Genomic DNA, 26,334 nt, shown 5'->3' with positions numbered 1-26,334 from the left:
AAGGAATGGTAACATTTCTGCTGACTAGCATGGAAGGAGTTAAGTTCCAATTGCATATCAAAGTCAGGATGGCCGAGCGGTCTAAATCCCACTTCTGACATCAACATTTAATTTCAAGAAACTTTATCTTCATTTATTGATTAGATGAGGTCAAACAAAACTTAGTAATGTGGTTTTGAAAAATTTCCTGAGAGTCTTTGGAGTGAATCTGAATTTGTCCTCTCAAAAAAGAACTCTAGGAACATCAAACAGATTTTTTGTGCATATGTCTGTTGTTCTTTTGGCACTAGAAAAATCCTTTGGACAGTCAATGAGGAGGGACTATTTTACCTCTTTGTGTTCTCTGTCCCTATTAGGTTAGGGAATCAACCTTCTACAGTGCTGTCATGAAATATATCTAGAAACGGATTTGCTGGTAAGTCTACTTTCATAGTTTTCACATCATACATCAATAGACCATAACGATACTTAATAAACAAAAACTTAACAAGTAGGTAATCATAGTTTAAAAAATGTGAAATGCCCATGTCCTTCTGACATGTTTCAGCACATTTTGGGACAAATGGTCTCACTTTTAACATTAACAATCAATAAAATATTTTCTCTAAATTTTTGTCTCTTTTTTGCTCCAATTGTTTGCATCTCATAAAAAATAAAACTTGATGTAACATTATGCATGCAAATTGTGTTTTATGTGCGACCATGACCTATTCTAGAAGCACAGGGTCAGAATTATACTGGTGCATGGAGACAAACTGAAAATGTAAAAATTCAATAGCAAAATTGCTGTCTTTTTCTACTCAATCACAAATAGTTAATGAATGTTATTAAATATGTACAGCAAAATGGAAGGCGTTTCAAATAGAAATCATGCTTCAAAAAACAGTCAAATGAAAAATTATAATATATCCCTCCAGGTGTGACACTTGACATTTGCAGAGTGTCAAACCCCCCAGACAATGTATAGATATGGCTGAAATAGCTCAGTTGGGAGAGCGTTAGACTGAAGATCTAAAGGTCCCGGGTTTCGGCAAAATGCTTTTTCTTCACCGTTTACATTTTAAGGAGATATTAAACAAAGCACATGGACTGATCATGATCAAAAGGCCTAAAAATCTTAACTATCTACAGAAAACAAAATGTTAAAAATTTGAGAAACGGTAACTTTTTCCTTTTGAACACATGAATGTTTTTTAGTAATTTTTCCTCTATTTTGTTTTATTTCAGATTGACTTAGCTGTAAGAGGATTAAAAGGTAACCTGATAGCTGAAACAGACAGCACTTATCAGACACTAGCTGAATGATTATAGTCAGCTTGTTTGACTTTGAAACACTGAGGCATTACTGAGACAAATGTCCTTAAAAAATATGCTGTGGACAAAGTCAAAAAGGCAAAAAACACAAGCTCCACACAGATCCGTCATCTTTAATTTGAAATATAGGAGGTTTCTACTTTAATGGTGAGACAAAGCATGTACATATTTGACATTGCTCCAGTGAGTAGAGCCCACTTAAAAATGTATGGGTTGCTTGTCTCTGGAAGCAAAAGCTGGACACTAAACTGGCATACTTGCAATGCTGGATGGTTCAGAGTGAAAACACCTATAGGCTGACAATAGTAATTGCAGGTGTTGATTATCTCATTGTGCAAAATAATTTCTAAAATGTGATCACTTTGGGAGGTTTTCTGCTGTTTTGGTACTCTGCAAATTTCATCTGCAAGGTATTCCTGCAAAATCTGCATTGCAAAACCCAAATAGGGCTCTTCCTTTCAAAGCCCTGCTGTGTGGCCAAACAGTAGTTTCTGAAGAAATGTGGTGCATCACCGCATTTGTGAGAAATCTAACATTTCTAATATCCAAACAAAATAAATGGAGGTTTAAAAATTAATGCAGACGAAGAAAAGTACGCATATAAAAAATGTTATTTATTGACTTTTTTGGGGTGGTGTGACAAGTTTTTAATCACAAGGAATGGTAACATTTCTGCTGTCTAGCATGGAAGGAGTTAAGTTCCTATTGCACATTAAAGTCAGGATGGCCGAGCAGTCTAAGGCGCTGCGTTCAGTTTGCAGTCTCCCCTGGAGGCGTGGGTTCAAATCCCACTTCTGACATCAACATTTAATTTCAAGAAACTTTATCTTCATTTATTGATGAGATGAGGTCAAACAAAACTTAGTAATGTGGTTTTGAAAAATTTCCTGAGAGTCTTTGGAGTGAATCTGAATTTGTCCTCTCAAAAAAGAACATCAAACATATTTTTTGTGCATATGTCTGTTGTTCTTTTGGCACTAGAAAAATCCTTTGGACAGTCAATGAGGAGGGACTATTTCACCTCTTTGTGTTCTCTGTCCCTATTAGGGTAGGGAATCAACCTTCTACAGTGCTGTCATGAAATATATCTAGAAACGGATTTGCTGGTAAGTCTACTTTCAAAGTTTTCACCTCATACATCAATAGACCATAACGATACTTAATAAACAAAAACTTAACAAGTAGGTAATCATAGTTTAAAAAATGTGAAATGCCCATGTCCTTCTGACATGTTTCAGCACATTTTGGGACAAATGGTCTCACTTTTAACATTAACAATCAATAAAATATTTTCTCTAAATTTTTGTCTCCTTTTTGCTCCAATTGTTTGCATCTCATAAAAAATAAAACTTGATGTAACATTATGCATGCAAATTGTGTTTTATGTGCGACCATGACCTATTCTAGAAGCACAGGGTCAGAATTATACTGGTGCATGGAGACAAACTGAAAATGTAAAAATTCAATGGCAAAATTGCTGTCTTTTTCTACTCATTCACAAATAGTTAATGAATGTTATTAAATATGTACAGCAAAATGGAAGGCGTTTCAAATAGAAATCATGCTTCAAAAAACAGTCAAATGAAAAATTATAACATATCCCTCCAGGTGTGACACTTGACATTTGCAGAGTGTCAAACCCCCCAGAAAATGTATAGATATGGCTGAAATAGCTCAGTTGGGAGAGCGTTAGACTGAAGATCTAAAGGTCCCTGGTCCAATCCCGGGTTTCGGCAAAATGCTTTTTCTTCACCGTTTACATTTTAAGGAGATATTAAACAAAGCACATGGACAGATCATGATCAAAAGGCCTAAAAATCTTAACTATCTACAGAAAACAAAATGTTAAACATTTGAGAAACGGTAACTGTTTCCTTTTGAACACATGAATATTTTTTAGTAATTTTTCCTCTATTTTGTTTTATTTCAGATTGACTTAGCTGTAAGAGGATTAAAAGGTAACCTGATAGCTGAAACAGACAGCACTTATCAGACACTAGCTGAATGATTATAGTCAGCTTGTTTGACTATGAAACACTGAGGCATTACTGAGACAAATGTCCTTAAAAAATATGCTGTGGACAAAGTCAAAAAGGCAAAAAACACAAGCTCCACACAGGTCCGTCATCTTTAATTTGAAATATAGGAGGTTTCTACTTTAATGGTGAGACAAAGCATCTACATATTTGACATTGCTCCAGTGAGTAGAGCCCACTTAAAAATGTATGGGTTGCTTGTCTCTGCAAGCAAAAGCTGGGCACTAAACTGGCATACTTGCAATGCTGGATGGTTCAGAGTGAAAACACCTATAGGCTGACAATAGTAATTGCAGGTGTTGATTAACTCATTGTGCAAAATAATTTCTAAAATGTGGTCACTTTGGGAGGTTTTCTGCTGTTTTGGTACTCTGCAAATTTCATCTGCAAGGTATTCCTGCAAAATCTGCATTGCAAAACCCAAATAGGGCTCTTCCTTTCAAAGCCCTGCTGTGTGGCCAAACAGTAGTTTCTGAAGAAATGTGGTGCATCACCGCATTTGTGAGAAATCTAACATTTCTAATATCCAAACAAAATAAATGGAGGTTTAAAAATTAATGCAGACGAAAAGTACGCATATAAAAAATGTTATTTATTGACTTTTTTGGGGTGGTGTGACAAGTTTTTAATCACAAGGAATGGTAACATTTCTGCTGACTAGCATGGAAGGAGTTAAGTTCCAATTGCATATCAAAGTCAGGATGGCCGAGCGGTCTAAATCCCACTTCTGACATCAACATTTAAATTCAAGAAACTTTATCTTCATTTATTGATTAGATGAGGTCAAACAAAACTTAGTAATGTGGTTTTGAAAAATTTCCTGAGAGTCTTTGGAGTGAATCTGAATTTGTCCTCTCAAAAAAGAACTCTAGGAACATCAAACAGATTTTTTGTGCATATGTCTGTTGTTCTTTTGGCACTAGAAAAATCCTTTGGACAGTCATTGAGGAGGGACTATTTCACCTCTTTGTGTTCTCTGTCCCTATTAGGGTAGGGAATCAACCTTCTACAGTGCTGTCATGAAATATATCTAGAAACGGATTTGCTGGTAAGTCTACTTTCATAGTTTTCACCTCATACATCAATAGACCATAACGATACTTAATAAACAAAAACTTAACAAGTAGGTAATCATAGTTTAAAAAATGTGAAATGCCCATGTCCTTCTGACATGTTTCAGCACATTTTGGGACAAATGGTCTCACTTTTAACATTAACAATCAATAAAATATTTTCTCTAAATTTTTGTCTCCTTTTTGCTCCAATTGTTTGCATCTCATAAAAAATAAAACTTGATGTAACATTATGCATGCAAATTGTGTTTTATGTGCGACCATGACCTATTCTAGAAGCACAGGGTCAGAATTATACTGGTGCATGGAGACAAACTGAAAATGTAAAAATTCAATGGCAAAATTGCTGTCTTTTTCTACTCATTCACAAATAGTTAATGAATGTTATTAAATATGTACAGCAAAATGGAAGGCGTTTCAAATAGAAATCATGCTTCAAAAAACAGTCAAATGAAAAATTATAACATATCCCTCCAGGTGTGACACTTGACATTTGCAGAGTGTCAAACCCCCCAGAAAATGTATAGATATGGCCGAAATAGCTCAGTTGGGAGAGCGTTAGACTGAAGATCTAAAGGTCCCTGGTCCAATCCCAGGTTTCAGCAAAATGCTTTTTCTTCACCGTTTACATTTTAAGGAGATATTAAACAAAGCACATGGACAGATCATGATCAAAAGGCCTAAAAATCTTAACTATCTACAGAAAACAAAATGTTAAACATTTGAGAAACGGTAACTGTTTCCTTTTGAACACATGAATATTTTTTAGTAATTTTTCCTCTATTTTGTTTTATTTCAGATTGACTTAGCTGTAAGAGGATTAAAAGGTAACCTGATAGCTGAAACAGACAGCACTTATCAGACACTAGCTGAATGATTATAGTCAGCTTGTTTGACTATGAAACACTGAGGCATTACTGAGACAAATGTCCTTAAAAAATATGCTGTGGACAAAGTCAAAAAGGCAAAAAACACAAGCTCCACACAGGTCCGTCATCTTTAATTTGAAATATAGGAGGTTTCTACTTTAATGGTGAGACAAAGCATCTACATATTTGACATTGCTCCAGTGAGTAGAGCCCACTTAAAAATGTATGGGTTGCTTGTCTCTGCAAGCAAAAGCTGGGCACTAAACTGGCATACTTGCAATGCTGGATGGTTCAGAGTGAAAACACCTATAGGCTGACAATAGTAATTGCAGGTGTTGATTAACTCATTGTGCAAAATAATTTCTAAAATGTGGTCACTTTGGGAGGTTTTCTGCTGTTTTGGTACTCTGCAAATTTCATCTGCAAGGTATTCCTGCAAAATCTGCATTGCAAAACCCAAATAGGGCTCTTCCTTTCAAAGCCCTGCTGTGTGGCCAAACAGTAGTTTCTGAAGAAATGTGGTGCATCACCGCATTTGTGAGAAATCTAACATTTCTAATATCCAAACAAAATAAATGGAGGTTTAAAAATTAATGCAGACGAAAAGTACGCATATAAAAAATGTTATTTATTGACTTTTTTGGGGTGGTGTGACAAGTTTTTAATCACAAGGAATGGTAACATTTCTGCTGACTAGCATGGAAGGAGTTAAGTTCCAATTGCATATCAAAGTCAGGATGGCCGAGCGGTCTAAATCCCACTTCTGACATCAACATTTAATTTCAAGAAACTTTATCTTCATTTATTGATTAGATGAGGTCAAACAAAACTTAGTAATGTGGTTTTGAAAAATTTCCTGAGAGTCTTTGGAGTGAATCTGAATTTGTCCTCTCAAAAAAGAACTCTAGGAACATCAAACAGATTTTTTGTGCATATGTCTGTTGTTCTTTTGGCACTAGAAAAATCCTTTGGACAGTCATTGAGGAGGGACTATTTCACCTCTTTGTGTTCTCTGTCCCTATTAGGGTAGGGAATCAACCTTCTACAGTGCTGTCATGAAATATATCTAGAAACAGATTTGCTGGTAAGTCTACTTTCATAGTTTTCACCTCATACATCAATAGACCATAACGATACTTAATAAACAAAAACTTAACAAGTAGGTAATCATAGTTTAAAAAATGTGAAATGCCCATGTCCTTCTGACATGTTTCAGCACATTTTGGGACAAATGGTCTCACTTTTAACATTAACAATCAATAAAATATTTTCTCTAAATTTTTGTCTCCTTTTTGCTCCAATTGTTTGCATCTCATAAAAAATAAAACTTGATGTAACATTATGCATGCAAATTGTGTTTTATGTGCGACCATGACCTATTCTAGAAGCACAGGGTCAGAATTATACTGGTGCATGGAGACAAACTGAAAATGTAAAAATTCAATGGCAAAATTGCTGTCTTTTTCTACTCATTCACAAATAGTTAATGAATGTTATTAAATATGTACAGCAAAATGGAAGGCGTTTCAAATAGAAATCATGCTTCAAAAAACAGTCAAATGAAAAATTATAACATATCCCTCCAGGTGTGACACTTGACATTTGCAGAGTGTCAAACCCCCCAGAAAATGTATAGATATGGCCGAAATAGCTCAGTTGGGAGAGCGTTAGACTGAAGATCTAAAGGTCCCTGGTCCAATCCCGGGTTTCGGCAAAATGCTTTTTCTTCACCGTTTACATTTTAAGGAGATATTAAACAAAGCACATGGACAGATCATGATCAAAAGGCCTAAAAATCTTAACTATCTACAGAAAACAAAATGTTAAACATTTGAGAAACGGTAACTGTTTCCTTTTGAACACATGAATATTTTTTAGTAATTTTTCCTCTATTTTGTTTTATTTCAGATTGACTTAGCTGTAAGAGGATTAAAAGGTAACCTGATAGCTGAAACAGACAGCACTTATCAGACACTAGCTGAATGATTATAGTCAGCTTGTTTGACTATGAAACACTGAGGCATTACTGAGACAAATGTCCTTAAAAAATATGCTGTGGACAAAGTCAAAAAGGCAAAAAACACAAGCTCCACACAGGTCCGTCATCTTTAATTTGAAATATAGGAGGTTTCTACTTTAATGGTGAGACAAAGCATCTACATATTTGACATTGCTCCAGTGAGTAGAGCCCACTTAAAAATGTATGGGTTGCTTGTCTCTGCAAGCAAAAGCTGGGCACTAAACTGGCATACTTGCAATGCTGGATGGTTCAGAGTGAAAACACCTATAGGCTGACAATAGTAATTGCAGGTGTTGATTAACTCATTGTGCAAAATAATTTCTAAAATGTGGTCACTTTGGGAGGTTTTCTGCTGTTTTGGTACTCTGCAAATTTCATCTGCAAGGTATTCCTGCAAAATCTGCATTGCAAAACCCAAATAGGGCTCTTCCTTTCAAAGCCCTGCTGTGTGGCCAAACAGTAGTTTCTGAAGAAATGTGGTGCATCACCGCATTTGTGAGAAATCTAACATTTCTAATATCCAAACAAAATAAATGGAGGTTTAAAAATTAATGCAGACGAAAAGTACGCATATAAAAAATGTTATTTATTGACTTTTTTGGGGTGGTGTGACAAGTTTTTAATCACAAGGAATGGTAACATTTCTGCTGACTAGCATGGAAGGAGTTAAGTTCCAATTGCATATCAAAGTCAGGATGGCCGAGCGGTCTAAATCCCACTTCTGACATCAACATTTAATTTCAAGAAACTTTATCTTCATTTATTGATTAGATGAGGTCAAACAAAACTTAGTAATGTGGTTTTGAAAAATTTCCTGAGAGTCTTTGGAGTGAATCTGAATTTGTCCTCTCAAAAAAGAACTCTAGGAACATCAAACAGATTTTTTGTGCATATGTCTGTTGTTCTTTTGGCACTAGAAAAATCCTTTGGACAGTCATTGAGGAGGGACTATTTCACCTCTTTGTGTTCTCTGTCCCTATTAGGGTAGGGAATCAACCTTCTGAAGTGCTGTCATGAAATATATCTAGAAACGGATTTGCTGGTAAGTCTACTTTCATAGTTTTCACCTCATACATCAATAGACCATAACGATACTTAATAAACAAAAACTTAACAAGTAGGTAATCATAGTTTAAAAAATGTGAAATGCCCATGTCCTTCTGACATGTTTCAGCACATTTTGGGACAAATGGTCTCACTTTTAACATTAACAATCAATAAAATATTTTCTCTAAATTTTTGTCTCCTTTTTGCTCCAATTGTTTGCATCTCATAAAAAATAAAACTTGATGTAACATTATGCATGCAAATTGTGTTTTATGTGCGACCATGACCTATTCTAGAAGCACAGGGTCAGAATTATACTGGTGCATGGAGACAAACTGAAAATGTAAAAATTCAATGGCAAAATTGCTGTCTTTTTCTACTCATTCACAAATAGTTAATGAATGTTATTAAATATGTACAGCAAAATGGAAGGCGTTTCAAATAGAAATCATGCTTCAAAAAACAGTCAAATGAAAAATTATAACATATCCCTCCAGGTGTGACACTTGACATTTGCAGAGTGTCAAACCCCCCAGAAAATGTATAGATATGGCCGAAATAGCTCAGTTGGGAGAGCGTTAGACTGAAGATCTAAAGGTCCCTGGTCCAATCCCGGGTTTCGGCAAAATGCTTTTTCTTCACCGTTTACATTTTAAGGAGATATTAAACAAAGCACATGGACAGATCATGATCAAAAGGCCTAAAAATCTTAACTATCTACAGAAAACAAAATGTTAAACATTTGAGAAACGGTAACTGTTTCCTTTTGAACACATGAATATTTTTTAGTAATTTTTCCTCTATTTTGTTTTATTTCAGATTGACTTAGCTGTAAGAGGATTAAAAGGTAACCTGATAGCTGAAACAGACAGCACTTATCAGACACTAGCTGAATGATTATAGTCAGCTTGTTTGACTTTGAAACACTGAGGCATTACTGAGACAAATGTCCTTAAAAAATATGCTGTGGACAAAGTCAAAAAGGCAAAAAACACAAGCTCCACACAGGTCCGTCATCTTTAATTTGAAATATAGGAGGTTTCTACTTTAATGGTGAGACAAAGCATCTACATATTTGACATTGCTCCAGTGAGTAGAGCCCACTTAAAAATGTATGGGTTGCTTGTCTCTGCAAGCAAAAGCTGGGCACTAAACTGGCATACTTGCAATGCTGGATGGTTCAGAGTGAAAACACCTATAGGCTGACAATAGTAATTGCAGGTGTTGATTAACTCATTGTGCAAAATAATTTCTAAAATGTGATCACTTTGGGAGGTTTTCTGCTGTTTTGGTACTCTGCAAATTTCATCTGCAAGGTATTCCTGCAAAATCTGCATTGCAAAACCCAAATAGGGCTCTTCCTTTCAAAGCCCTGCTGTGTGGCCAAACAGTAGTTTCTGAAGAAATGTGGTGCATCACCGCATTTGTGAGAAATCTAACATTTCTAATATCCAAACAAAATAAATGGAGGTTTAAAAATTAATGCAGACGAAAAGTACGCATATAAAAAATGTTATTTATTGACTTTTTTGGGGTGGTGTGACAAGTTTTTAATCACAAGGAATGGTAACATTTCTGCTGACTAGCATGGAAGGAGTTAAGTTCCAATTGCATATCTAAGGTAGGAAGGCCGAGCGGTCTAAGGCGCTGCGTTCAGGTCGCAGTCTCCCCTGGAGGCGTGGGTTCAAATCCCACTTCTGACATCAACATTTAATTTCAAGATACTTTATCTTCGTTTATTGATTAGATGAGGTCAAACAAAACTTAGTAATGTGGTTTTGAAAAATTTCCTGAGAGTCTTTGGAGTGAATCTGAATTTGTCCTCTCAAAAAAGAACATCAAACAGATTTTTTGTGCATATGTCTGTTGTTCTTTTGGCACTAGAAAAATCCTTTGGACAGTCAATGAGGAGGGACTATTTCTCCTCTTTGTGTTCTCTGTCCCTATTAGGGTAGGGAATCAACCTTCTACAGTGCTGTCATGAAATATATCTAGAAACGGATTTGCTGGTAAGTCTACTTTCATAGTTTTCACCTCATACATCAATAGACCATAACGATACTTAATAAACAAAAACTTAACAAGTAGGTAATCATAGTTTAAAAAATGTGAAATGCCCATGTCATTCTGACATGTTTCAGCACATTTTGGGACAAATGGTCTCACTTTTAACAATCAATAAAATATTTTCTCTAAATTTTTGTCTCTTTTTTGCTCCAATTGTTTGCATCTCATAAAAAATAAAACTTGATGTAACATTATGCATGCAAATTGTGTTTTATGTGCAACCATGACCTATTCTAGAAGCACAGGGTCAGAATTATACTTGTGCATGGAGACAAACTGAAAATGTAAAAATTCAATGGCAAAATTGCTGTCTTTTTCTACTCATTCACAAATAGTTAATGAATGTTATTAAATATGTACAGCAAAATGGAAGGCGTTTCAAATAGAAATCATGCTTCAAAAAACAGTCAAATGAAAAATTATAATATATCCCTCCAGGTGTGACACTTGACATTTGCAGAGTGTCAAACCCCCCAGAAAATGTATAGATATGGCCGAAATAGCTCATTTGGGAGAGCGTTAGACAGAAGATCTAAAGGTCCCTGGTCCAATCCCGGGGTTTCGGCAAAATGCTTTTTCTTCACCGTTTACATTTTAAGGAGATATTAAACAAAGCACATGGACTGATCATGATCAAAAGGCCTAAAAATCTTAACTATCTACAGAAAACAAAATGTTAAAAATTTGAGAAACGGTAACTTTTTCCTTTTGAACACATGAATGTTTTTTAGTAATTTTTCCTCTATTTTGTTTTATTTCAGATTGACTTAGCTGTAAGAGGATTAAAAGGTAACCTGATAGCTGAAACAGACAGCACTTATCAGACACTAGCTGAATGATTATAGTCAGCTTGTTTGACTTTGAAACACTGAGGCATTACTGAGACAAATGTCCTTAAAAAATATGCTGTGGACAAAGTCAAAAAGGCAAAAAACACAAGCTCCACACAGGTCCGTCATCTTTAATTTGAAATATAGGAGGTTTCTACTTTAATGGTGAGACAAAGCATCTACATATTTGACATTGCTCCAGTGAGTAGAGCCCACTTAAAAATGTATGGGTTGCTTGTCTCTGCAAGCAAAAGCTGGGCACTAAACTGGCATACTTGCAATGCTGGATGGTTCAGAGTGAAAACACCTATAGGCTGGCAATAGTAATTGCAGGTGTTGATTAACTCATTGTGCAAAATAATTTCTAAAATGTGGTCACTTTGGGAGGTTTTCTGCTGTTTTGGTACTCTGCAAATTTCATCTGCAAGGTATTCCTGCAAAATCTGCATTGCAAAACCCAAATAGGGCTCTTCCTTTCAAAGCCCTGCTGTGTGGCCAAACAGTAGTTTCTGAAGAAATGTGGTGCATCACCGCATTTGTGAGAAATCTAACATTTCTAATATCCAAACAAAATAAATGGAGGTTTAAAAATTAATGCAGACGAAAAGTACGCATATAAAAAATGTTATTTATTGACTTTTTTGGGGTGGTGTGACAAGTTTTTAATCACAAGGAATGGTAACATTTCTGCTGACTAGCATGGAAGGAGTTAAGTTCCAATTGCATATCGAAGTCAGGATGGCCAAGTGGTCTAAGGCGCTGCGTTCAGGTGGCAGTCTCTGTTAAAAATTTGAGAAACGGTAACTTTTTCCTTTTGAACACATGAATGTTTTTTAGTAATTTTTCCTCTATTTTGTCGCAGTCGCAGGTTGCAGTCTCCCCTGGAGGCGTGGGTTCAAATCCCACTTCTGACATCAACATTTAATTTCAAGAAACTTTATCTTCATTTATTGATTAGATGAGGTCAAACAAAACTTAGTAATGTGGTTTTGAAAAATTTCCTGAGAGTCTTTGGAGTGAATCTGAATTTGTCCTCTCAAAAAAGAACTCTAGGAACATCAAACAGATTTTTTGTGCATATGTCTGTTGTTCTTTTGGCACTAGAAAAATCCTTTGGACAGTCAATGAGGAGGGACTATTTCACCTCTTTGTGTTCTCTGTCCCTATTAGGGTAGGGAATCAACCTTCTACAGTGCTGTCATGAAATATATCTAGAAACGGATTTGCTGGTAAGTCTACTTTCATAGTTTTCACCTCATACATCAATAGACCATAACGATACTTAATAAACAAAAACTTAACAAGTAGGTAATCATAGTTTAAAAAATGTGAAATGCCCATGTCATTCTGACATGTTTCAGCACATTTTGGGACAAATGGTCTCACTTTTAACAATCAATAAAATATTTTCTCTAAATTTTTGTCTCTTTTTTGCTCCAATTGTTTGCATCTCATAAAAAATAAAACTTGATGTAACATTATGCATGCAAATTGTGTTTTATGTGCAACCATGACCTATTCTAGAAGCACAGGGTCAGAATTATACTTGTGCATGGAGACAAACTGAAAATGTAAAAATTCAATGGCAAAATTGCTGTCTTTTTCTACTCATTCACAAATAGTTAATGAATGTTATTAAATATGTACAGCAAAATGGAAGGCGTTTCAAATAGAAATCATGCTTCAAAAAACAGTCAAATGAAAAATTATAATATATCCCTCCAGGTGTGACACTTGACATTTGCAGAGTGTCAAACCCCCCAGAAAATGTATAGATATGGCTGAAATAGCTCATTTGGGAGAGCGTTAGACAGAAGATCTAAAGGTCCCTGGTCCAATCCCAGGTTTCGGCAAAATGCTTTTTCTTCACCGTTTACATTTTAAGGAGATATTAAACAAAGCACATGGACTGATCATGATCTAAAGGCCTAAAAATCTTAACTATCTACAGAAAACAAAATGTTAAAAATTTGAGAAACGGTAACTTTTTCCTTTTGAACACATGAATGTTTTTTAGTAATTTTTCCTCTCTTTTGTTTTATTTCAGATTGACTTAGCTGTAAGAGGATTAAAAGGTAACCTGATAGCTGAAACAGACAGCACTTATCAGACACTAGCTGAATGATTATAGTCAGCTTGTTTGACTTTGAAACACTGAGGCATTACTGAGACAAATGTCCTTAAAAAATATGCTGTGGACAAAGTCAAAAAGGCAAAAAACACAAGCTCCACACAGGTCCGTCATCTTTAATTTGAAATATAGGAGGTTTCTACTTTAATGGTGAGACAAAGCATCTACATATTTGACATTGCTCCAGTGAGTAGAGCCCACTTAAAAATGTATGGGTTGCTTGTCTCTGCAAGCAAAAGCTGGGCACTAAACTGGCATACTTGCAATGCTGGATGGTTCAGAGTGAAAACACCTATAGGCTGACAATAGTAATTGCAGGTGTTGATTAACTCATTGTGCAAAATAATTTCTAAAATGTGGTCACTTTGGGAGGTTTTCTGCTGTTTTGGTACTCTGCAAATTTCATCTGCAAGGTATTCCTGCAAAATCTGCATTGCAAAACCCAAATAGGGCTCTTCCTTTCAAAGCCCTGCTGTGTGGCCAAACAGTAGTTTCTGAAGAAATGTGGTGCATCACCGCATTTGTGAGAAATCTAACATTTCTAATATCCAAACAAAATAAATGGAGGTTTAAAAATTAATGCAGACGAAAAGTACGCATATAAAAAATGTTATTTATTGACTTTTTTGGGGTGGTGTGACAAGTTTTTAATCACAAGGGATGGTAACATTTCTGCTGACTAGCATGGAAGGAGTTAAGTTCCAATTGCATGTCGAAGTCAGGATGGCCGAGCGGTCTAAGGCGCTGCGTTCAGGTCGCAGTCTTCCCTGGAGGCGTGGGTTCAAATCCCACTTCTGACATCAACATTTAATTTCAAGAAACTTTATCTTCATTTATTGATTAGATGAGGTCAAACAAAACTTAGTAATGTGGTTTTGAAAAATTTCCTGAGAGTCTTTGGAGTGAATCTGAATTTGTCCTCTCAAAAAAGAACTCTAGGAACATCAAACAGGTTTTTTTGTGCATATGTCTGTTGTTCTTTTGGCACTAGAAAAATCCTTTGGACAGTCAATGAGGAGGGACTATTTCACCTCTTTGTGTTCTCTGTCCCTATTAGGGTAGGGAATCAACCTTCTACAGTGCTGTCATGAAATATATCTAGAAACGGATTTGCTGGTAAGTCTACTTTCATAGTTTTCACCTCATACATCAATAGACCATAACGATACTTAATTAACAAAAACTTAACAAGTAGGTAATCATAGTTTAAAAAATGTGAAATGCCCATGTCCTTCTGACATGTTTCAGCACATTTTGGGACAAATGGTCTCACTTTTAACAATCAATAAAATATTTTCTCTAAATTTTTGTCTCTTTTTTGCTCCAATTGTTGGCAGCTCATAAAAAATAAAACTTGATGTAACATTATGCATGCAAATTGTGTTTTATGTGCGACCATGACCTATTCTAGAAGCACAGGGTCAGAATTATACTGGTGCATGGAGACAAACTGAAAATGTAAAAATTCAATGGCAAAATTGCTGTCTTTTTCTACTCATTCACAAATAGTTAATGAATGTTATTAAATATGTACAGCAAAATGGAAGGCGTTTCAAATAGAAATCATGCTTCAAAAAACAGTCAAATGAAAAATTATAATATATCCCTCCAGGTGTGACACTTGACATTTGCAGAGTGTCAAACCCCCCAGAAAATGTATAGATATGGCCGAAATAGCTCAGTTGGGAGAGCGTTAGACTGAAGATCTAAAGGTCCCTGGTCCAATCCCGGGTTTCGGCAAAATGCTTTTTCTTCACCGTTTACATTTTAAGGAGATATTAAACAAAGCACATGGACTGATCATGATCAAAAGGCCTAAAAATCTTAACTATCTACAGAAAACAAAATGTTAAAAATTTGAGAAACGGTAACTTTTTCCTTTTGAACACATGAATGTTTTTTAGTAATTTTTCCTCTATTTTGTTTTATTTCAGATTGACTTAGCTGTAAGAGGATTAAAAGGTAACCTGATAGCTGAAACAGACAGCACTTATCAGACACTAGCTGAATGATTATAGTCAGCTTGTTTGACTTTGAAACACTGAGGCATTACTGAGACAAATGTCCTTAAAAAATATGCTGTGGACAAAGTCAAAAAGGCAAAAAACACAAGCTCCACACAGGTCCGTCATCTTTAATTTGAAATATAGGAGGTTTCTACTTTAATGGTGAGACAAAGCATCTACATATTTGACATTGCTCCAGTGAGTAGAGCCCACTTAAAAATGTATGGGTTGCTTGTCTCTGCAAGCAAAAGCTGGGCACTAAACTGGCATACTTGCAATGCTGGATGGTTCAGAGTGAAAACACCTATAGGCTGACAATAGTAATTGCAGGTGTTGATTAACTCATTGTGCAAAATAATTTCTAAAATGTGGTCACTTTGGGAGGTTTTCTGCTGTTTTGGTACTCTGCAAATTTCATCTGCAAGGTATTCCTGCAAAATCTGCATTGCAAAACCCAAATAGGGCTCTTCCTTTCAAAGCCCTGCTGTGTGGCCAAACAGTAGTTTCTGAAGAAATGTGGTGCATCACCGCATTTGTGAGAAATCTAACATTTCTAATATCCAAACAAAATAAATGGAGGTTTAAAAATTAATGCAGACGAAAAGTACGCATATAAAAAATGTTATTTATTGACTTTTTTGGGGTGGTGTGACAAGTTTTTAATCACAAGGGATGGTAACATTTCTGCTGACTAGCATGGAAGGAGTTAAGTTCCAATTGGATATCGAAGTCAGGATGGCCGAGCGGTCTAAGGCGCTGCGTTCAGGTGGCAGTCTCTGTTAAAAATTTGAGAAACGGTAACTTTTTCCTTTTGAACACATGAATGTTTTTTAGTAATTTTTCCTCTATTTTGTCGCAGTCGCAGGTCGCAGTCTCCCCTGGAGGCGTGGGTTCAAATCCCACTTCTGACATCAACATTTAATTTCAAGAAACTTTATCTTCATTTATTGATTAGATGAGGTCAAACAAAACTTAGTAATGTGGTTTTGAAAAATTTCCTGAGAGTCTTTGGAGTGAATCTGAATTTGTCCTCTCAAAAAATAACTCTAGGAACTTCAAACAGATTTTTTGTGCATATGTCTGTTGTTCTTTTGGCACTAGAAAAATCCTTTGGACAGTCAATGAGGAGGGACTATTTCACCTCTTTGTGTTCTCTGTCCCTATTAGGGTAGGGAATCAACCTTCTACAGTGCTGTCATGAAATATATCTAGAAACAGATTTGCTGGTAAGTCTACTTTCATAGTTTTCACCTCATACATCAATAGACCATAACGATACTTAATAAACAAAAACTTAACAAGTAGGTAATCATAGTTTAAAAAATGTGAAATGCCCATGTCCTTCTGACATGTTTCAGCACATTTTGGGACAAATGGTCTCACTTTTAACAATCAATAAAATATTTTCTCTAAATTTTTGTCTCTTTTTTGCTCCAATTGTTTGCATCTCATAAAAAATAAAACTTGATGTAACATTATGCATGCAAATTGTGTTTTATGTGCGACCATGACCTATTCTAGAAGCACAGGGTCAGAATTATACTGGTGCATGGAGACAAACTGAAAATGTAAAAATTCAATGGCAAAATTGCTGTCTTTTTCTACTCATTCACAAATAGTTAATGAATGTTATTAAATATGTACAGCAAAATGGAAGGCGTTTCAAATAGAAATCATGCTTCAAAAAACAGTCAAATTAAAAATTATAATATATCCCTCCAGGTGTGACACTTGACATTTGCAGAGTGTCAAACCCCCCAGAAAATGTATGGATAAGGCCGAAATAGCTCAGTTGGGAGAGCGTTAGACTGAAGATCTAAAGGTCCCTGGTCCAATCCCGGGTTTCGGCAAAATGCTTTTTCTTCACCGTTTACATTTTAAGGAGATATTAAACAAAGCACATGGACTGATCATGATCAAAAGGCCTAAATATTTTAACTATCTACAGAAAACAAAATGTTAAAAATTTGAGAAACGGTAACTTTTTCCTTTTGAACACATGAATGTTTTTTAGTAATTTTTCCTCTATTTTGTTTTATTTCAGATTGACTTAGCTGTAAGAGGATTAAAAGGTAACCTGATAGCTGAAACAGACAGCACTTATCAGACACTAGCTGAATGATTATAGTCAGCTTGTTTGACTTTGAAACACTGAGGCATTACTGAGACAAATGTCCTTAAAAAATATGCTGTGGACAAAGTCAAAAAGGCAAAAAACACAAGCTCCACACAGGTCCGTCATCTTTAATTTGAAATATAGGAGGTTTCTACTTTAATGGTGAGACAAAGCATCTACATATTTGACATTGCTCCAGTGAGTAGAGCCCACTTAAAAATGTATGGGTTGCTTGTCTCTGCAAGCAAAAGCTGGGCACTAAACTGGCATACTTGCAATGCTGGATGGTTCAGAGTGAAAACACCTATAGGCTGACAATAGTAATTGCAGGTGTTGATTAACTCATTGTGCAAAATAATTTCTAAAATGTGGTCACTTTGGGAGGTTTTCTGCTGTTTTGGTACTCTGCAAATTTCATCTGCAAGGTATTCCTGCAAAATCTGCATTGCAAAACCCAAATAGGGCTCTTCCTTTCAAAGCCCTGCTGTGTGGCCAAACAGTAGTTTCTGAAGAAATGTGGTGCATCACCACATTTGTGAGAAATCTAACATTTCTAATATCCAAACAAAATAAATGGAGGTTTAAAAATTAATGCAGACGAAGAAAAGTACGCATATAAAAAATGTTATTTATTGACTTTTTTGGGGTGGTGTGACAAGTTTTTAATCACAAGGAATGGTAACATTTCTGCTGACTAGCATGGAAGGAGTTAAGTTCCAATTGCATATCGAAGTCAGGATGGCCAAGTGGTCTAAGGCGCTGCGTTCAGGTGGCAGTCTCTGTTAAAAATTTGAGAAACGGTAACTTTTTCCTTTTGAACACATGAATGTTTTTTAGTAATTTTTCCTCTATTTTGTCGCAGTCGCAGGTCGCAGTCTCCCCTGGAGGCGTGGGTTCAAATCCCACTTCTGACATCAACATTTAATTTCAAGAAACTTTATCTTCATTTATTGATTAGATGAGGTCAAACAAAACTTAGTAATGTGGTTTTGAAAAATTTCCTGAGAGTCTTTGGAGTGAATCTGAATTTGTCCTCTCAAAAAAGAACTCTAGGAACATCAAACAGATTTTTTGTGCATATGTCTGTTGTTCTTTTGGCACTAGAAAAATCCTTTGGACAGTCAATGAGGAGGGACTATTTCACCTCTTTGTGTTCTCTGTCCCTATTAGGGTAGGGAATCAACCTTCTACAGTGCTGTCATGAAATATATCTAGAAACGGATTTGCTGGTAAGTCTACTTTCATAGTTTTCACCTCATACATCAATAGACCATAACGATACTTAATTAACAAAAACTTAACAAGTAGGTAATCATAGTTTAAAAAATGTGAAATGCCCATGTCCTTCTGACATGTTTCAGCACATTTTGGGACAAATGGTCTCACTTTTAACAATCAATAAAATATTTTCTCTAAATTTTTGTCTCTTTTTTGCTCCAATTGTTTGCAGCTCATAAAAAATAAAACTTGATGTAACATTATGCATGCAAATTGTGTTTTATGTGCGACCATGACCTATTCTAGAAGCACAGGGTCAGAATTATACTGGTGCATGGAGACAAACTGAAAATGTAAAAATTCAATGGCAAAATTGCTGTCTTTTTCTACTCATTCACAAATAGTTAATGAATGTTATTAAATATGTACAGCAAAATGGAAGGCGTTTCAAATAGAAATCATGCTTCAAAAAACAGTCAAATGAAAAATTATAATATATCCCTCCAGGTGTGACACTTGACATTTGCAGAGTGTCAAACCCCCCAGAAAATGTATAGATATGGCAGAAATAGCTCAGTTGGGAGAGCGTTAGACTGAAGATCTAAAGATCCCGGGTTTCAGCAAAATGCTTTTTCTTCACCGTTTACATTTTAAGGAGATATTAAACAAAGCACATGGACTGATCATGATCTAAAGGCCTAAAAATCTTAACTATCTACAGAAAACAAAATGTTAAAAATTTGAGAAACGGTAACTTTTTCCTTTTGAACACATGAATGTTTTTTAGTAATTTTTCCTCTATTTTGTTTTATTTCAGATTGACTTAGCTGTAAGAGGATTAAAAGGTAACCTGATAGCTGAAACAGACAGCACTTATCAGACACTAGCTGAATGATTATAGTCAGCTTGTTTGACTTTGAAACACTGAGGCATTACTGAGACAAATGTCCTTAAAAAATATGCTGTGGACAAAGTCAAAAAGGCAAAAAACACAAGCTCCACACAGGTCCGTCATCTTTAATTTGAAATATAGGAGGTTTCTACTTTAATGGTGAGACAAAGCATCTACATATTTGACATTGCTCCAGTGAGTAGAGCCCACTTAAAAATGTATGGGTTGCTTGTCTCTGCAAGCAAAAGCTGGGCACTAAACTGGCATACTTGCAATGCTGGATGGTTCAGAGTGAAAACACCTATAGGCTGACAATAGTAATTGCAGGTGTTGATTAACTCATTGTGCAAAATAATTTCTAAAATGTGGTCACTTTGGGAGGTTTTCTGCTTGTTTGGTACTGTGCAAATTTCATCTGCAAGGTATTCCTGCAAAATCTGCATTGCAAAACCCAAATAGGGCTCTTCCTTTCAAAGCCCTGCTGTGTGGCCAAACAGTAGTTTCTGAAGAAATGTGGTGCATCACCGCATTTGTGAGAAATCTAACATTTCTAATATCCAAACAAAATAAATGGAGGTTTAAAAATTAATGCAGACGAAAAGTACGCATATAAAAAATGTTATTTATTGACTTTTTTGGGGTGGTGTGACAAGTTTTTAATCACAAGGAATGGTAACATTTCTGCTGACTAGCATGGAAAGAGTTAAGTTCCAATTGCATATCGAAGGTAGGATGGCCGAGCGGTCTAAGGTGCTGCGTTCAGGTCGCAGTCTCCCCTGGAGGCGTGGGTTCAAATCCCACTTCTGACATCAACATTTAATTTCAAGATACTTTATCTTCGTTTATTGATTAGATGAGGTCAAACAAAACTTAGTAATGTGGTTTTGAAAAATTTCCTGAGAGTCTTTGGAGTGAATCTGAATTTGTCCTCTCAAAAAAGAACTCTAGGAACATCAAACAGATTTTTTGTGCATATGTCTGTTGTTCTTTTGGCACTAGAAAAATCCTTTGGACAGTCAATGAGGAGGGACTATTTCACCTCTTTGTGTTCTCTGTCCCTATTAGGGTAGGGAATCAACCTTCTACAGTGCTGTCATGAAATATATCTAGAAACGGATTTGCTGGTAAGTCTACTTTCATAGTTTTCACCTCATACATCAATAGACCATAACGATACTTAATAAACAAAAACTTAACAAGTAGGTAATCATAGTTTAAAAAATGTGAAATGCCCATGTCATTCTGACATGTTTCAGCACATTTTGGGACAAATGGTCTCACTTTTAACAATCAATAAAATATTTTCTCTAAATTTTTGTCTCTTTTTTGCTCCAATTGTTTGCATCTCATAAAAAATAAAACTTGATGTAACATTATGCATGCAAATTGTGTTTTATGTGCAACCATGACCTATTCTAGAAGCACAGGGTCAGAATTATACTTGTGCATGGAGACAAACTGAAAATGTAAAAATTCAATGGCAAAATTGCTGTCTTTTTCTACTCATTCACAAATAGTTAATGAATGTTATTAAATATGTACAGCAAAATGGAAGGCGTTTCAAATAGAAATCATGCTTCAAAAAACAGTCAAATGAAAAATTATAATATATCCCTCCAGGTGTGACACTTGACATTTGCAGAGTGTCAAACCCCCCAGAAAATGTATAGATATGGCCGAAATAGCTCAGTTGGGAGAGCGTTAGACTGAACATCTAAAGGTCCCTGGTCAAATCCCGGGTTTTGGCAAAATGCTTTTTCTTCACCGTTTACAAGTGGTTCAAATCCCACCTCTGACATCAACTTTTAATTTCAAGAAACTTTTTTCTTCATTTATTGATTAGATGAGGTCAAACAAAACTTAGTAATGTGGTTTTGAAAAATTTCCTGAGAGTCTTTGGAGTGAATCTGAATTTGTCCTCTCAAAAAAGAACTCTAGGAACATCAAACAGATTTTTTGTGCATATGTCTGTTGTTCTTTTGGCACTAGAAAAATCCTTTGGACAGTCAATGAGGAGGGACTATTTCACCTCTTTGTGTTCTCTGTCCCTATTAGGGTAGGGAATCAACCTTCTACAGTGCTGTCATGAAATATATCTAGAAACGGATTTGCTGGTAAGTCTACTTTCATAGTTTTCACCTCATACATCAATAGACCATAACGATACTTAATAAACAAAAATGTAACAAGTAGCTAATCATAGTTTAAAAAATGTGAAATGCCCATGTCATTCTGACATGTTTCAGCACATTTTGGGACAAATGGTCTCACTTTTAACATTAACAATCAATATAATATTTTCTCTAAATTTTTGTCTCTTTTTTGCTCCAATTGTTTGCATCTCATAAAAAATAAAACTTGATGTAACATTATGCATGCAAATTGTGTTTTATGTGCGACCATGACCTATTCTAGAAGCACAGGGTCAGAATTATACTGGTGCATGGAGACAAACTGAAAATGTAAAAATTCAATGGCAAAATTGCTGTCTTTTTCTACTCATTCACAAATAGTTAATGAATGTTATTAAATATGTACAGCAAAATGGAAGGCGTTTCAAATAGAAATCATGCTTCAAAAAACAGTCAAATGAAAAATTATAATATATCCCTCCAGGTGTGACACTTGACATTTGCAGAGTGTCAAACCCCCCAGAAAATGTATAGATATGGCCGAAATAGCTCAGTTGGGAGAGCGTTAGACTGAATATCTAAAGGTCCCAGGTTTCGGCAAAATGCTTTTTCTTCACCGTTTACATTTTAAGGAGATATTAAACAAAGCACATGGACTGATCATGATCAAAAGGCCTAAAAATCTTAACTATCTACAGAAAACAAAATGTTAAAAATTTGAGAAACGGTAACTTTTTCCTTTTGAACACATGAATGTTTTTTAGTAATTTTTCCTCTATTTTGTTTTATTTCAGATTGACTTAGCTGTAAGAGGATTAAAAGGTAACCTGATAGCTGAAACAGACAGCACTTATTAGACACTAGCTGAATGATTATAGTCAGCTTGTTTGACTTTGAAACACTGAGGCATTACTGAGACAAATGTCCTTAAAAAATATGCTGTGGACAAAGTCAAAAAGGCAAAAAACACAAGCTCCACACAGGTCCGTCATCTTTAATTTGAAATATAGGAGGTTTCTACTTTAATGGTGAGACAAAGCATCTACATATTTGACATTGCTCCAGTGAGTAGAGCCCACTTAAAAATGTATGGGTTGCTTGTCTCTGCAAGCAAAAGCTGGGCACTAAACTGGCATACTTGCAATGCTGGATGGTTCAGAGTGAAAACACCTATAGGCTGACAATAGTAATTGCAGGTGTTGATTAACTCATTGGGCAAAATAATTTCTAAAATGTGGTCACTTTGGGAGGTTTTCTGCTGTTTTGGTACTCTGCAAATTTCATCTGCAAGGTATTCCTGCAAAATCTGCATTGCAAAACCCAAATAGGGCTCTTCCTTTCAAAGCCCTGCTGTGTGGCCAAACAGTAGTTTCTGAAGAAATGTGGTGCATCACTGCATTTGTGAGAAATATAACATTTCTAATATCCAAACAAAATAAATGGAGGTTTAAAAATTAATGCAGACGAAAAGTACGCATATAAAAAATGTTATTTATTGACTTTTTTGGGGTGGTGTGACAAGTTTTTAATCACAAGGAATGGTAACATTTCTGCTGACTAGCATGGAAGGAGTTAAGTTCCAATTGCATATCCAAGTCAGGATGGCCGAGCGGTCTAAGGCGCTGCGTTCAGGTCGCAGTCTCCCCTGGAGGTGACATCAACATATAATTTCTAGAAACTTTATCTTCATTTATTGATTAGATGAGGTCAAACAAAACTTAGTAATGTGGTTTTGAAAAATTTCCTGAGAGTCTTTGGAGTGAATCTGAATTTGTCCTCTCAAAAAAGAACTCTAGGAACATCAAACAGATTTTTTGTGCATATGTCTGTTGTTCTTTTGGCACTAGAAAAATCCTTTGGACAGTCAATGAGGAGGGACTATTTCACCTCTTTGTGTTCTCTGTCCCTATTAGGGTAGGGAATCAACCTTCTACAGTGCTGTCATGAAATATATCTAGAAACGGATTTGCTGGTAAGTCTACTTTCATAGTTTTCACCTCATACATCAATAGACCATAACGATACTTAATAAACAAAAATTTAACAAGTAGGTAATCATAGTTTAAAAAATGTGAAATGCCCATGTCATTCTGACATGTTTCAGCACATTTTGGGACAAATGGTCTCACTTTTAACATTAACAATCAATATAATATTTTCTCTAAATTTTTGTCTCTTTTTTGCTCCAATTGTTTGCATCTCATAAAAAATAAAACTTGATGTAACATTATGCATGCAAATTGTGTTTTATGTGCGACCATGACCTATTCTAGAAGCACAGGGTCAGAATTATACTGGTGCATGGAGACAAACTGAAAATGTAAAAATTCAATGGCAAAATTGCTGTCTTTTTCTACTCATTCACAAATAGTTAATGAATGTTATTAAATATGTACAGCAAAATGGAAGGCGTTTCAAATAGAAATCATGCTTCAAAAAACAGTCAAATGAAAAATTATAATATATCCCTCCAGGTGTGACACTTGACATTTGCAGAGTGTCAAACCCCCCAGAAAATGTATAGATATGGCCGAAATAGCTCAGTTGGGAGAGCGTTAGACTGAAGATCTAAAGGTCCCTGGTCCAATCCCGGGTTTTGGCAAAATGCTTTTTCTTCACCGTTTACAAGTGGTTCAAATCCCACCTCTGACATCAACTTTTAATTTCAAGAAACTTTTTTCTTCATTTATTGATTAGATGAGGTCAAACAAAACTTAGTAATGTGGTTTTGAAAAATTTCCTGAGAGTCTTTGGAGTGAATCTGAATTTGTCCTCTCAAAAAAGAACTCTAGGAACATCAAACAGATTTTTTGTGCATATGTCTGTTGTTCTTTTGGCACTAGAAAAATCCTTTGGACAGTCAATGAGGAGGGACTATTTCACCTCTTTGTGTTCTCTGTCCCTACTAGGGTAGGGAATCAACCTTCTACAGTGCTGTCATGAAATATATCTAGAAACGGATTTGCTGGTAAGTCTACTTTCATAGTTTTCACCTCATACATCAATAGACCATAACGATACTTAATAAACAAAAACGTAACAAGTAGCTAATCATAGTTTAAAAAATGTGAAATGCCCATGTCATTGTGACATGTTTCAGCACATTTTGGGACAAATGGTCTCACTTTTAACATTAACAATCAATAAAATATTTTCTCTAAATTTTTGTCTCTTTTTTGCTCCAATTGTTTGCATCTCATAAAAAATAAAACTTGATGTAACATTATGCATGCAAATTGTGTTTTATGTGCGACCATGACCTATTCTAGAAGCAGGGGGTCAGAATTATACTGGTGCATGGAGACAAACTGAAAATGTAAAAATTCAATGGCAAAATTGCTGTCTTTTTCTACTCATTCACAAATAGTTAATGAATGTTATTAAATATGTGCAGCAAAATGGAAGGCGTTTCAAATAGAAATCATGCTTCAAAAAACAGTCAAATGAAAAATTATAATATATCCCTCCAGGTGTGACACTTGACATTTGCAGAGTGTCAAACCCACCAGAAAATGTATAGATATGGCCGAAATAGCTCAGTTGGGAGAGCGTTAGACTGAAGATCTAAAGGTCCTTGGTCCAATCCCGGGTTTCGGCAAAATGCTTTTTCTTCACCGTTTACATTTTAAGGAGATATTAAACAAAGCACATGGACTGATCATGATCAAAAGGCCTAAAAATCTTAACTATCTACAGAAAACAAAATGTTAAAAATTTGAGAAACGGTAACTTTTTCCTTTTGAACACATGAATGTTTTTTAGTAATTTTTCCTCTATTTTGTTTTATTTCAGATTGACTTAGCTGTAAGAGAATTAAAAGGTAACCAGATAGCTGAAACAGACAGCACTTATCAGACACTAGCTGAATGATTATAGTCAGCTTGTTTGACTTTGAAACACTGAGGCATTACTGAGACAAATGTCCTTAAAAAAATATGCTGTGGACAAAGTCAAAAAGGCAAAAAACACAAGCTCCACGCAGGACCGTCATCTTTAATTTGAAATATAGGAGGTTTCTACTTTAATGGTGAGACAAAGCATCTACATATTTGACATTGCTCCAGTGAGTAGAGCCCACTTAAAACTGTATGGGTTGCTTGTCTCTGCAAGCAAAAGCTGGGCACTAAACTGGCATACTTGCAATGCTGGATGGTTCAGAGTGAAAACACCTATAGGCTGACAATAGTAATTGCAGGTGTTGATTAACTCATTGTGCAAAATAATTTCTAAAATGTGGTCACTTTGGGAGGTTTTCTGCTGTTTTGGTACTCTGCAAATTTCATCTGCAAGGTATTCCTGCAAAATCTGCATTGCAAAACCCAAATAGGGCTCTTCCTTTCAAAGCCCTGCTGTGTGGCCAAACAGTAGTTTCTGAAGAAATGTGGTGCATCACCGCATTTGTGAGAAATCTAACATTTCTAATATCAAAACAAAATAAATGGAGGTTTAAAAATTAATGCAGACGAAAAGTACGCATATAAAAAATGTTGTTTATTAACTTTTTTAGGGTGGTGTGACAAGTTTTTAATCACAAGAAATGATAACATTTCTGCTGACTACCATGGAAGTAGTTAAGTTCCATT

The 26,334-nt window shown here is 35.5% G+C and overlaps 7 non-coding genes across 7 annotated transcripts; all 7 read left to right on the top strand.

The window, feature by feature from the left end:
• Nucleotides 1–6,933: 6,933 nt before the first annotated feature.
• Nucleotides 6,934–7,006, top strand: TRNAF-GAA (transfer RNA phenylalanine (anticodon GAA)). Its single transcript has one exon. It is a non-coding gene; the product is annotated as a tRNA-Phe (tRNA).
• A 1,905-nt stretch (nt 7,007–8,911) lies between these two features.
• On the top strand, nt 8,912–8,984 carry TRNAF-GAA (transfer RNA phenylalanine (anticodon GAA)). The gene has a single exon. It is a non-coding gene; the product is annotated as a tRNA-Phe (tRNA).
• Nucleotides 8,985–14,104: 5,120 nt separating this feature from the next.
• On the top strand, nt 14,105–14,187 carry TRNAL-CAG (transfer RNA leucine (anticodon CAG)). The gene has a single exon. It is a non-coding gene; the product is annotated as a tRNA-Leu (tRNA).
• Nucleotides 14,188–15,054: 867 nt separating this feature from the next.
• TRNAF-GAA (transfer RNA phenylalanine (anticodon GAA)) lies at nt 15,055–15,127 on the top strand. Its single transcript has one exon. It is a non-coding gene; the product is annotated as a tRNA-Phe (tRNA).
• A 2,043-nt stretch (nt 15,128–17,170) lies between these two features.
• TRNAF-GAA (transfer RNA phenylalanine (anticodon GAA)) lies at nt 17,171–17,243 on the top strand. The gene has a single exon. It is a non-coding gene; the product is annotated as a tRNA-Phe (tRNA).
• A 7,037-nt stretch (nt 17,244–24,280) lies between these two features.
• On the top strand, nt 24,281–24,353 carry TRNAF-GAA (transfer RNA phenylalanine (anticodon GAA)). The gene has a single exon. It is a non-coding gene; the product is annotated as a tRNA-Phe (tRNA).
• Nucleotides 24,354–25,276: 923 nt separating this feature from the next.
• On the top strand, nt 25,277–25,349 carry TRNAF-GAA (transfer RNA phenylalanine (anticodon GAA)). The gene has a single exon. It is a non-coding gene; the product is annotated as a tRNA-Phe (tRNA).
• The last annotated feature ends 985 nt before the right edge of the window (nt 25,350–26,334 follow it).

The sequence above is a fragment of the Dendrobates tinctorius genome, unplaced genomic scaffold (assembly GCF_039654945.1).
Source record: "Dendrobates tinctorius isolate UK_male_01 unplaced genomic scaffold, ASM3965494v1 ptg000184l, whole genome shotgun sequence".
In the NCBI taxonomy this organism is placed as follows: domain Eukaryota; kingdom Metazoa; phylum Chordata; class Amphibia; order Anura; family Dendrobatidae; genus Dendrobates; species Dendrobates tinctorius.
This window is presented reverse-complemented; position numbering and strand designations above follow the sequence as displayed.